Here is a 472-nt window from a genome sequence, read left to right on the forward strand (position 1 = left end):
TCTTTAAAAACCTTTACAATATCTATCGCTGAAGTTATTAAAGAATATTATTGACAAGCTTCAGATGTCGTGTAAATGATAATATGAAGCTTAATTCTTGTATCCGCTTTGATACACTTCACATGTACATTCATACATACATTCTTAAAAGCATAAATACAGCGGATGATATAAACAGGTTTATATAATATTTCATTTTCCTCAGTCCCCGGCCGTGGGCGTTTTGATATAATAAAACCCCATTTTCCATTATGAATCTCTTAAGTACATACACAATGCATTCCTCTCGAGCCTCGGTTTATGAAGCAACCCGATTTTCCAAATTGCGTCGTTTTTTACCTCTTCGCTTTACTCCAGATTTATTAGTTGGTTCTAGCGAGGAGAAAGCAGGCGAAAGGGATGCATGAAAGTATCTACACTATTATTCTGCCTGCTTGAGGCTGCTACCTCTAGACCCGGAACCTACCGTGCC

This window comes from Penaeus monodon, chromosome 30 (genome assembly GCF_015228065.2).
Source record: "Penaeus monodon isolate SGIC_2016 chromosome 30, NSTDA_Pmon_1, whole genome shotgun sequence".
In the NCBI taxonomy this organism is placed as follows: Eukaryota; Metazoa; Arthropoda; class Malacostraca; order Decapoda; family Penaeidae; genus Penaeus; species Penaeus monodon.